Source organism: Megachile rotundata, chromosome 15, assembly GCF_050947335.1.
Source record: "Megachile rotundata isolate GNS110a chromosome 15, iyMegRotu1, whole genome shotgun sequence".
NCBI classification, from domain to species: Eukaryota; Metazoa; Arthropoda; class Insecta; order Hymenoptera; family Megachilidae; genus Megachile; species Megachile rotundata.
Window position 1 is genome coordinate 2,893,480 of NC_134997.1, and position 12,430 is coordinate 2,905,909.

General features: G+C 37.1%; 1 protein-coding gene across 1 annotated transcript in view; it reads right to left on the reverse strand.

Annotated features, from left to right (window-relative positions):
• LOC105663894 (uncharacterized) overlaps window positions 1-12,430 on the reverse strand; it is a 209,075-nt gene that overhangs the window by 72,855 nt on the left and 123,790 nt on the right. Inside the window, exon 2 of the mRNA XM_076540544.1 lies at window positions 10,640-10,818. The gene's annotated coding sequence lies outside the window, so the exon portion shown is untranslated. The remainder of the gene's footprint in view (window positions 1-10,639; window positions 10,819-12,430) is intronic.

Here is a 12,430-nt window from a genome sequence, read left to right on the forward strand (position 1 = left end):
TACGCCGAGATGTCAATAAAAACCAGACAATCTAATTTAAGTGAAGGGAAATTTATAAAACGAAAAATCCTCAGTCCCGCAGGCCGGCGTTTCCTTTTCTAAATTACCGACCGGTATTCGTTGAAATCATACCGAGACGAAACAATAAATGTGTACAATTTTTACATATTATTTTTAGTTATTTATGTAAACATTAATTAATAAAGTAAATATTTTTATTAATTCGCTAGTAATATATTATGACTAATACTGAATAATTTTAACATAAAAATGATAATTTAATAATAATTTAATTTGAAATACATTCTCTGTCCTTTTCTACTTGCTGCACGCGCATCCTACAAGGACCTAGGCTAGCGAAAGGCGTGATCTTTGTTTAAAATATTGCGTACGATTTTAATTTCTTTAGACTGATGAAAGAATGCATTTATTCAATAACTAATCATTTATTTTGATTCTTAATTAATCAGTTCAATATATTTTAATGTATAAATAATAATTATTAATAATGTAAATAGTTTATGTTTTATTGACTGATTAAATAATTGATATGGTCATTCTTTCGACACATGGCGCAATCGATAAAAAAAGAAATAGTTAATAATGAAAGTAATAAAAAATAATCAAAATGATAAATTTACAATAAAGAAACTAAATATACATCGAGATTCCTTAGAGTTGAATCTTCTGGGATGTTACAACTTGCTCCTTATGCCGTCTCTTATCCTCAAGACACGTCTTTCCAGTTTTTGGGAAACGCTGAATAATGCATTTGCAGCAACGGTAGGTTTTTCTGTTATTCCTCGGAGATGCTGTGCCTTCTTCAAATAACACATCTTCCAGTGCTTACGCCTTGGATCACGGGTGGGCGGTCTTAATATTTCGATATAATTCTGGGGGGGGGGGGGGGGGGGGGGGACCACCTCGGACCACCCACCTAGGAAAAACCGACAAACATGCATAGAAAAAATATTCCTTTGCAACTAAAAAGTTGTCCAGAACCACGCCCCTAACAACATATTCGAAGGACATTAAAATCGTTCGAAGTTGATTTCAAAAGTTAATAACAATTTTTCGCTAATATCTCGAAAACTAAATCTTTCCGCGCAATTTGTATATGAACAAAATTGTACGGAATCATGTCCGCGATAAGATATTGAAAGCGCACTAAAATCGAGAAAAGTTTATTTTAAAAGTTGCCGGTTTTTTTTGCAATAACAACACTTTACAATTAAAAAATGAAAAATTTTTTGATAATGGTACCAATGGGGAGTCTGAACCCACCAGATGCAAAAGGTTTCGTTCCGATCGGTCAACCCAGTTAGGCGTAATCGGCGAACATACATAGAAAAAGAAAAAAGTTGCCGGTTTTTTTGCAATAACAACACTGCAATTAAAAAATGAAAAATTTTTTGATAATGGTACCAATGGGGAGTCAGAACCTACCAGATGCAAAAGGTTTCGTTCCGATCGGTCCATCCAGCTAGGCGTAATAGGCGGGCACGCATAGGAAAAAAAAAAAAAAAAAAAAAAAAATACTGATCGAATTGAGTAACATCCTCCTTTTTCGAAGTTGGTTAAAAATATCGATTTCGGTTGAATATAAATACGCTTGGCTGATTTTTTCTTGAAATAGACCATGTTTTTTCAGTGGGATTATCTCTATGCTTAAGACTATTATCTCTAGCGCGAGGAATGCCCTGAAAAGTAGGTTTTCAAACGATTATCATGTATTTTTAACCGACTTCGAAAAAGGAGGAGGTTACTCAATTCGATCAGTATATTTTTTTTTTTTTTTTTTTTCCTATGTATGTTCGCCGATTACGCCTAACTGGGTGGACCGACCGGAATGAAACCTTTTGCATATGGTAGGTGCTGACTCCCCATTGGTACCATTATCAAAAAATTTTTCATTTTTTAATTGCAAAGTGTTGTTATTGCAAAACAACTGGCAACTTTTTTCTTTTTCTATGTATGTTCGCCGATTACGCCTAACTGGATTGACCGATCGGAACGAAGCCTTTGGCATCTGGTGGGTTCAGACTCCCCATTGGTACCATAATCAAAAAATTTCGCATTTTTTAATTGCAAAGTGTTGTTATTGCAGAAAAACCGGCAACTTTTAAAATAAACTTTTCTCGATTTTAGTGCGCTTTCAATATCTTATCGCGGACATGATTCTGTACAATTTTGTTCATATACAAATTTCGCGGAAATGTTTAGTTTTCGAGATATTAGCGAAAAAAATTGTTATTAACTTTTGAAATCAACTTCGAACGATTTTAATGTCCTTTTAATATGTTGTTAGGGGCGTGATTCTGGACAACTTTTTCCTCTTACAAAATTGACGGAAAGCTTTTGTTTTCGAGACATTACAGAAATTGTTGTTAACTTTTGAAGCCAACTTCGAACGATTTTTATGTCCTTCTAGTACGTTATTAGTAGCATGATTCTAAACGAGTTTTTCCTTATGCATAATTGGCGGTAAGCTCTGGTTTTCGTGATATTAGCGAATAACTATTGTTATTATTATTAGTGGAACGCCCCGTGCTACGCACGGGAAAGACAAGAAAGGGCAATTACAATGCACTGTACCAAAACACTAACTAAGCTTTGCCGCTTTGACACGCAACTTATGCAGCAAGATGAGTTCACGTTGACGTTGGTGTATTATTCCCATTGCTTGGTACAGTCTCCCTACCGTTCTAACAAACATTTTTTTTATTTTTTAGTTGCAAAGGATTATTTTTTCTATGTATGTTCGGCGGTTTTTCCTAGGTGGGTGGTCCGATCGGAACAAAGCCTTTCGCATCTTGTGGAGTCTAACTCCCCATTGATACCATTATCAAAAATTTTTTCATTTTTTAGTTGCAAAGGATTATTGTTGCAAAAAAAGTTGAAAAACGAATATCCATGTCGTCTTTTACTTAATTATGTTCATGGCATTTACGCAGACAAAAAAAAGCCCGGAAGAACTGTCTCACAGTATCCTATACAATTCTCCCCATTCCACTAAAAAGCGTGAAATAAAATAATTTTCAGAAAAAAAATACACCGACTTCGAAATGCACTAAAAAGTATAAAATTATTTCTATTTCCTAATGAAGTAATTTCTATTTTTTTGAATCATACAATTACGTCACAGATATGAATTAAACCTATTCACTCGTTAGGTAGTATATTAAATACATTTCAACTTTTTCGGAGGCGGCGCAAAGTTAAAAATACCTCAGTAAACGTTACTACCAATAACCAGTTGATTGCGGTATGGCGTATTGGAAATTAATAAATCCTGAGAAAGAATACGAACCATTATAGATATATCTGGTAATATACGTAAATGTAATGACTGCATCTTCATTTCGCAACGTTTCTGATATAAATGAAATTGAATCGACTTCGTTCGCATGTGGAAACCAGGGATCTAAGAACCAATAAACGGAGCCCACGACGCGGGAATCACCAAATTTGCGGCAGATGGGCTCTATCTTTATAGCATATGCGGCGATCGAGTCTTTTCGTCGCATACTCTATGAATCTATCCCTTTGCGGACTACCACCGCATATATGCGTTCTGCGTAAATCGTCAAATTGGCCGAAGAACTCATATATGCGTTCCGCGAAAACAACTGATAGAGCCGAGAAACGCGTACATGTGTGCATGCACATAAATCTGTGCATGTACATATAATATGTCCAGAATTTGACTTGGAATGCTATGAACGAAAACCGCGTTTAAGCAAAAATATGCGCTGGCAATTTTTAATGACTATCGCGGCAGGAGCTCGGCCCCACGGTACGGTTCACTTCGAACCGTCCTGTACGCAAAGGGCTAGATAGACCATAGTTACATTCTATACGCATTAACACCTACTTCGCAGCGTGCTGTCGGATTATATGTATAGAAAAAAAATAGCTATACAAGCTTTGCCTATGTTTGGCTGTCCAAAGGTTAACATGTTCAAGAAAATCTTTTAATTATGCGCCGCCTCCGAAAAGGTTGAAATGTATTTAATATACTACCTAACGAGTAAATAGGTTTAATTCATATCTGTGACGTAATTGTATGATTCAAAAAAATAGAAATTACTTCATTAGGAAATAGAAATTATTTTATACTTTTTAGTGCATTTCGAAGTCGGTGTATTTTTTTTCTGAAAATTATTTTATTTTTGTTTGATTATTAATTAAAATTTCGTAATAAGGAGTTTTGACTTCATGAATTCGATATGGTCCTAACCACTCAGAATCCAATTTGTTTTTCTTGTGGTCATTATGAACTAAAATGAAATCTCCTTGTTTGAAGACCGTTTGAGTTCGAACGATTTTCTTTTTGTGATCACAGAGATATCTCTTTTTGCTTCGCAGTAATGTTTCGCGCGCTAGCTCTAAATATTTATTCAATTGTTTTTGCCATAGTGGAAACATATCGTTATAGCTCAAACTCGTAGTCTTTGCTATTGCCGTAGGTAAATTAGCTTTCCGTCCGAACGTTAGTTCGAAGGGCGTAAATCCTGTTGCCTCATGTACTGAAGTATTATATCCTAAACAAATGAAATTCAAAACCTCGTCTCATTCTTTATCGTTGTCATGCAAACTAGTGCGTATTAAATCTTTAACTGTCGCGTGTGTCCTTTCTAATGATCCATTGGATTGTGGGTGAAACGATGTAGTTTTAATGTGTTTGATTTTAAAAGCTTCGTCGAATTTTAGCATCAGGTCGCTAACAAAATTCTGTCCTTGGTCGGTGAGGACTGTCTTTGGTGCTGAGAAAATATAAATATAATGTTCTAAAAGAGCGTTAATAACACTGTCCAACAAATTTAAACTTTTTTTATGTTTTCCAATACCCATTGGGTGATCCTTGTAGAGTTTCTCGTCCTGAACAAGAATCCGAAAACCGAATTGCTCTATCACCCTCAGTTTTTGAAAAACACGAGCTTTTGTAAAAACACGTGTTTTGGGTAGAAAATGCGATATTGCGAGAAAACTAAAAAAGCTAGGACATTCAAATTAGTTTTAAAAGATAGGGGAGAGTTTCCCAATTAAATTGGTATATATAATTGTTATATTGCATAATTCTAAGTGGGTGTAAATATTGATGAAAGTTTAAAAAACGGCCGTGGTACGCATTTCCTACGTATTATTTTTGCATTTTTGGAAAAAGTTATTTGTCTAGCGCGAATTTGCTATACAGTATCGAATTCTACAGACATTTCTGATTAAGAAACTATACGGGGTAAGTGTTGTAGCTGTATGCAATTCCAGTAAATCGAAAAAATATCTGCCGGGAGCATGCACGCGGCGTTTTGCCGCCAGGCGACCATAGCTCGCTCTCCTCGCCGAGTCAGTGCCGTAGCTACGCGCAATCAACATCAATGATGGGGCTTAATATGCGTCCACTTTTTATATTTACGTTTAATTTTTTTTAATATTATTATTTCATAATTATTATTATTCATATTTTGTTATTGATCGTTATTATTTTTAGCTACCAACGATACAATTATAAAATATTATAATTCAAAATTTAAAAATCAAATGATTGACAGTTTTGAAATCTGTTTATAATATAGAAAAACTTTCTATTGTATACATTTTATTTTTTCTATATTATAAACAGATTTCAAATCTGTCTTCAATCATTTGATTCTTAAATTTTGAGTTATAATATTTTATAATTGTATCGTTGGTAGCTAAAAATAATAACGATCAATAACAAAATATGAATAATAATAATTATGAAATAATAATATTAAAAAAAATTAAACGTAAATATAAAAAGTGGACGCATATTAAGCCCCATCATTGATGTTGATTGCGCGTAGCTACGGCACTGACTCGGCGAGGAGAGCGAGCTATGGTCGCCTGGCGGCAAAACGCCGCGTGCATGCTCCCGGCAGATATTTTTTCGATTTACTGGAATTGCATACAGCTACAACACTTACCCCGTATAGTTTCTTAATCAGAAATGTCTGTAGAATTCGATACTGTATAGCAAATTCGCGCTAGACAAATAACTTTTTCCAAAAATGCAAAAATAATACGTAGGAAATGCGTACCACGGCCGTTTTTTAAACTTTCATCAATATTTACACCCACTTAGAATTATGCAATATAACAATTATATATACCAATTTAATTGGGAAACTCTCCCCTATCTTTTAAAACTAATTTGAATGTCCTAGCTTTTTTAGTTTTCTCGCAATATCGCATTTTCTACCCAAAACACGTGTTTTTACAAAAGCTCGTGTTTTTCAAAAACTGAGGGTGATAGAGCAATTCGGTTTTCGGATTCTTGTTCAGGACGAGAAACTCTACAAGGATCACCCAATGGGTATTAGAAAACAAAATTTGTGTTGAACAGTGTAATTGATTCAGTTTGTTGAGTTTTCAATGGTACTAATATTAAATATTTTGTCAGTTCGTCATCTATTGAAAGTATGAATTGATGTCCACGTTTTGTTTTTGTCATTGGTCCAATAATGTCCATTGCTATTTTGTCATTTGGTTGTAAGGGAGTGTCAGAGATAACAGGGAATTCTTTAGGTCGGGTTCGCGTTAATTTTTCTTTTTGACATGCATCGCAATTCCTAATGAATGTCTCAACTTTTTCCATTAGTCCTGGTATTTTATACTTCTTCTTGATTCTTTGATACGTTTTTTGTATTCCTAAATGTCCTACTATTCCGTTATGATTTTCCTGAAGTATTTTATCTATTTCCTCATCCGTTAAATTTTTAATCGGTTCCCAAGCAAATATTATTTTCTTATAAGTGCCGTTAAAATAGAGTAACAAAAGTTTAAGTTAATTCTTTTCTAATTCCGAAAATGTATTATCTCCTATTCCAATCTTTGTATAATTTTTCAAAATAAAATAAATTTTCCTGAGCCATTGTGTTTCATCGTATTCTCCTAACTCCGATTTGGACAATTGGTAAAATGAATTATCATTTGATTTTACTTCTAACCTATCAGAAATCCTACCTGAATTTTTCCATTCATTAAACGTTTGCGAATGATCTACAATTATTTTAGTTGTCAATATTTCACTTTTAGTGATTGCGTGTACCCTAGATAGATTATCTGCTGCTGCATTATCTTTCCCTTTCGTATTCTATTTCGTATTGATATTCCTCGAGTTTAAGTCGCCATCGCATTAATCTAGATGAAGAGTCTTTACAATTATTTAACTATTTAAGTGCTTGATGGTCTGTTCGTATTAAGAATTTTCTACCTAACAAATATTGTCGTAGTCGCTTTATCGCCCATACAATAGCTAGGAGTTCTTTCGTGGATTGAGAGTTCTCGAGATGTAACAACACGGGTGGTCCGTCTTGCGACAATACCGCGCCTAATCCTTCATTACTCGCGTCTGTCGTAAGAGTAAAATTTTTTGTAAAATCTGGATAAGCTAACACTGGAGCTTCACATAACTTTTGTTTAAGCGTTTCAAAACTATCCTGCTATTTATCCGTCCAATGAGAATTAACATCTTTCCTTATTAAATCCGTCAAGGGTTTAGCAATTTTTGAAAAATTTCGAATAAAACGATAGTACCCGACAAGTCTAAGAAATGATTTTACTTCTGTAGGCGTTCTAGGTACTCCAAAATCTTTTACCGCGGTAATCTTTTTAGGATTTGGTTTAACTGCTTCTGCGGTCACTAAATGGCCCAAAATATTCTAATTCCGGTTTAAGAACTCGCATTTGTCTGGCTGTATTTTTAAATCTAATTCTCGTAATCTTTGCAGAACAATAGCTAAATTTTCATTATGTTTTCCAATAGTATTCCCAAAAATAATAATGTCATCTAAATATACAAAACATTGTAACGAGGCATATTTTCATTTAGTTGATTAGCCTTTTTCTTTTTTTTTTGGTTATGCCTCGTTACGAGGATTCCCCCGAATTTCCAGCCCCACTCCTCCGCCCAAGCGGACCCCCTCGCCGCTGGGGCAGGAATGAGTGAGCGTGTGAGTGTATTTCGTTTTTTTTTTCTTCTTTTTCTTTTTCGGGCACTTTTTTGTATTCGCGCGCCACGCTTTTGTCCCCCCCTCTACCCTCCAGCCACAGGAAGGAGCATCGTTATCCCCGGTCGCGGAGGAACCTCTCCCTGAGCGACGGAGGCGCGGGATGAGCCCATCGAAGAGGAGTCGCCGGCTGTCCGGTCGCGACGCCACCCCGTTATCCTCCGCGGGGGCGACTGGCAGCCCGCCACCGAGGGACGCCAGGCCTGGGGACAAGCCACCCCAACCGCCACGTAGAGAGGGCCCCAGGACCTGGCCGCAAGGCACCACGGGATGGCCCATCCTCGATGCCGAAATCCTCGGGGTGGGGGAATACCGCGAACCGGGGAAGAAGATCGAGAGAAGCAAGCGAGCTGCCGCGACCGAAAGCCGAATCTACGTCACAGCCCCCCGTTTCAATTTAAATCCGTTTCTTTTGTTTGTGCTCTGAGTTTTGTTCTTTTGCTCCGTTTCTTTTGGTTTCAGTAGTGCGTCCATTTTTTTCGATCTTTGGTTTTTTTTGTGTACTGTGTGTGTGCCTGCGTGGATTATTTGTCGCCGCCGCCCCAGCGTGGAGTTTGGACACCCCCTGCGCAAAAAGGTAAGAGTTATCTCCTTACCCTTCTTTTTTTTGTATTATTCATTTGCGCGTGGGCGAGGGCGATAGGACCCCTGGCCCCCGTGACGAGGACCCTAGAGGCCGCGAACGGTCTACAACGACACCGTTCCCTCTAATCTGTATTATCTCGCTGTATTTGGTATTTAGGACCAACGTCCCCTTACTGTCCACGACCCCTCAGAGGGCGTGTTCCTACGCCGCGAAAGCCTCCCTCGCAACTGGCGAGTCGATCCCTTTTTCCTCGACCGTTGCCTGTAAGGCGTGGGGCCCACTATAGTTTTTTCTGTTCTGCTTACGTGGCCTACTTGGAGCCCGAATAAAAGCATTCTCTTTGTTGGATACAAATTCGCGAGTCTTTTACTAATTTTTTTTTCTGACCCCCTCTGATTCCCGCTCCCGACAGAGCAGCCGGAAGGGCGATTACTGCGGCGAGTGCATTGGCACTGACGCGACGCCCCGTTAAATAAATCGGCCGTGGGTGTGAGCATCGGTGCGTGGAGGGCCGTTTTCCCTAACCGCCCCCACTTTAGGGAACCCCCTTCGGACTTTCCCCCCACTGATCCGTCACAACATATAACGTTTACTAAACCTCTTACAAGGAAAGGCACACAAGTGGTTCCCCCCCCCCCCCCCCCTCCCCCCTCCCCCGATTTTGATGAAACTACGTAGGTTTGTTAAGCAGGCAAAAATAAGGGACACGTATTTTTTTTATCGGCTGAGACGCGGGTTTAAGGGGTGAAACGAGCCCTTACAGTTTCGACCTCTTTTGGCTATCTCGAAAACCATACGAGATACATTAAAACTTCTAATAGGAAAGTTGTATGGTTTCTTGCGTATAATAACAGGATGTTAACGGATTTTGCAAAATACAATTTGTTTATAACAACAAAATTTTTCATAACCTTATTTTACAATTTATTCAAATTTGTATAATGACAAAAAGTGTAGAGAATTTTATTACAAATCCATTGGTATATATACACACGATATTGCCTCCTACAATTCCTCGGATTTTTATCATAAAGGTTACGTGCGCGCACCCACTAACGTCCCATACTATACTAAACCGGATGAAGTCGGACGATATTACACTGTCAGTCAACATTATTTATAAGCACAAATGAGAAACAATTACATTTGCGTTATACATAACTGTTAATTTTATTAAATTTGTATTACAAAACATTTATTGTTTAAGTACGTAGGTATTCTATGTATATGTCAATTTTATAGGTAACGAATAGTTTGAATAAGTCAGGGAACACAATCGTGGCAATAATGGTATTCTTCGAAAAAATGTTTCTAACACAACGGTTTCCGACATTAAGTATATGTAATAATTGTTACGTCACCGCATATGTATATGACGTAGTGGTTCATTATGTGATGCATACCAAAATTCTACTGTATTTGGGAAAGGAGGGGGTCTTGACGATATCTATCCACTTTTATATCATGAAATAAAATTTTCAAATCGCCGTGAATGAAACTGATTATGAACAAGTCATTGTAGTTTTAGAACGCTTTAATGTCACATTGTAATATAACAACTATATCCGAAAAGCGACGAACAAAATTTTTCCATACGCAAAATCCGTACACGTATAATGGCTGTAAATATTTTGTAGTTCCAGTTGGAATCATAAATAACGTTATTTCTTTATTTATCGAAATAGCTCCGTCAACCCTACGACAACAATGCGCGCTCCAAGAATCTAATAATAGAGCTGTTTTGTTGTTTGTATTTGGAGAATAAACTTCTGTTAACCAAGTTTTAAAATTTTCTTTTTTTAAGTTCTCCGGATGTCAATGCTATAACAAAAATATTCATCGCCTTGAACATGGTCTGCTGTAATCGAGGTTCAAATACTCCATGGTATAAAGTGGATACATATCATCAAAACCTCATTTTCAAAATACCGTATTTTACTATGCATCACATAATGAATCACTATGCCACATACGAGGTGTGACACAAAAGTAACGAGACTAGTCCAATAAATCATTGTACCTGCAGAATCAGTTCTCCGTGACATTATCACCTTCAAAATAGTCCCCTTCAGCATTCACACACTTATGCATTCGGCGCTGCTATTGCTGGTAACAATTCTGGAACGAGGTTTTTGGATGTCCTTTCGGACGATTCTCCGTTTTTGCCTGAACCTCTTCAACTGAGGTGAAATGGGTTCCCTTTAAGCAAAATTTAACTTTAGGAAATAAAAAAAAGTCGCATAAAGCCAAATCAGGCGAATAAGGAGGATTCCCTATCACAATAATAATTTTGCTGGTCAGAAACTGCTTGACAGATAGTGCCGTGTGAGCGGGTGCTTTGTCCCGGAGCAACAGCCATCCATCGCTTCACAACTGTGGCCTTTTTTTCCTCATTTTTTCACGAAGTCTTTTTAGTATTTCAATGTAATAGTGTTAGTTAACAGTCTGACCACTGGGAAACCACTCAATCATTACAATTCCATTAATGTCGAATTTTGATTTTGACATGCGTTCTTTTTTGGATTTTGGGGATCCTGAAGACTTCCATTGCATCGACTGGCGCTTACTTTGTGAGTCATAGGTAAAAATACATGTCTCATCACATGTTACAACAGATTTCAACAAATTTGACAAGAAACTTGATGTTTATTCGCTGTTCGGTTTTTACGATAGACATTTTTCCGGCAGAATGCAGTTGCACGTGTTCACTAAATAACGCAATATTTCCAAATGGTATGACCGATTCAATCGAAATTGGCAACATGGATAGAGGAGGTATGTGGGATGATGCCACAAAAACAATTGCTGCTAATTCCATTGTTTTTTCAAGCTACAGACCTAGTCTCGTTACTTTTGTGTCACACCTCGTATGTAGTGACGCAGCAATTATTTTATGTGCATGGTGCATCGAAAACCGTTTGAATCATTTCTTCGAGCAATACCACCATTGCCGTGATTATGTTCCTTAACGTATTTAAACCATTCATTACTTAATAAAATTAATATATAGAATACCTCTGTACTTTAACAAAAATGTTAATTACAACGCAAATGTAATTGTTTCTCATTTGTGCTTATAAATAATGTTGACTGACAGTGTAATATCGTCCGACTTCATCCGGTTTAGTATAGTATGGGACGTTAGTGGGTGCGCGCACGTAACCTTTATGATAAAAATCCGAGGAATTGTAGGAGGCAATATCGTGTGTATATATACCAATGGATTTGTAATAAAATTCTCTACACTTTTTGTCATTATACAAATTTGAATAAATTGTAAAATAAGGTTATGAAAAATTTTGTTGTTATAAACAAATTGTATTTTGCAAAATCCGTTAACATCCTGTTATTATACACAAGAAACCATATAACTTTCCTATTAGAAGTTTTAATGTATCTCGTATGGTTTTCGAGATAGCCAAAAGGGGCCGAAACTTTAAGGGCTCGTTTCACCCCTTAAACCCGCGTCTCAGCCGATAAAAAAAAAGTCTGTGTCCCTTATTTTTGCCTGCTTAACAAACCTACGAAGTTTCATCAAAATCGGGGGGGGACACTTGCGTGCCTTTCCTTGTAAGTAAACGCGCAATGAAGTCCGTACTGATAAACGAAGTAAGTCCCGTAGTGACAAGATATAAAGTACAATCCGTAATGCCAAATACGAAGTAAATCTTGAAGTAGCAAAATATAAAGTGAAGTCCGTAGTGACAAATATAAGAGTGAAGCGACAAATTATAAGTATAGTGCGGGCCCGGTGCCCTCGCTTATTTTATATGTTTCATTCCCCTACGGCGTCTCCTAGCAACCACCCGAT